Source organism: Elephantulus edwardii, unplaced genomic scaffold, assembly GCF_000299155.1.
Source record: "Elephantulus edwardii isolate Elephantulus edwardi_28Jun2011 unplaced genomic scaffold, EleEdw1.0 scaffold00135, whole genome shotgun sequence".
Lineage (NCBI taxonomy): Eukaryota > Metazoa > Chordata > Mammalia > Macroscelidea > Macroscelididae > Elephantulus > Elephantulus edwardii.
Genome location: NW_006399885.1, coordinates 8,278,249 through 8,278,832, shown reverse-complemented (window position 1 = coordinate 8,278,832; position 584 = coordinate 8,278,249). Strand labels below are relative to the sequence as shown.

The window sequence follows — 584 nt, the reverse complement described above, 5'->3', positions numbered from 1 at the left end:
GTCTTCTTTGGCCTGTCCAAGGAAACCCAAACCTGCAGATGGCGGGTATGCATCCCATCCCCCACCTCCTATGCAGGCGGCCAGGGGGCGTGCAGCCCCCCTCAGCGTGGGCAGCCGTTGGGGGCGTGCCCCCCCCGCCCCACTGCATGGGCGCTCGGTGGCTGCGTGGCCCTTCTTGTGCAGGCAGCCGGCGGGCGCCTGCTTCCCCCATTGCTGCCATCCTGGCTCCAAGAATTCTCTCCAGAACAAGTCCACCTTGCGGCAGTGTGGTGGCTTCACTGCACCAGTCTTGAGGAGGGCCGGTGCCCAGCATCCATCCTGGGTGAGGGAATCCATTCGTTCTGGCTGTGGAAGCCTCATGGAGCTGCAGTGGCTGTGCAGTATGGAGCGGGCTCTGTAGGAGGGGGTTGGGAGCCACGAGACTCACCCATTCCTCCTTGGGAATCCTTGAATTCCTGTTGTTGAGCCTCGATCTTCACTGAGGGCCAATCATCAACTGTTTAAGTTTTCAATTATCAATAAACTGAAGTCTGTATAAGGCCATAATGGCCCTGCTTTAAGTGGTTTGCTGCTCCCGCAGCTTA

The 584-nt window shown here is 59.1% G+C and overlaps 1 pseudogene; it reads right to left on the bottom strand.

Moving 5' to 3' along the window:
- The window catches only part of LOC102854174, a 29,612-nt pseudogene extending 29,401 nt beyond the window's left edge, over positions 1 to 211 (bottom strand).
- Between the last annotated feature and the right edge of the window lie 373 nt (positions 212 to 584).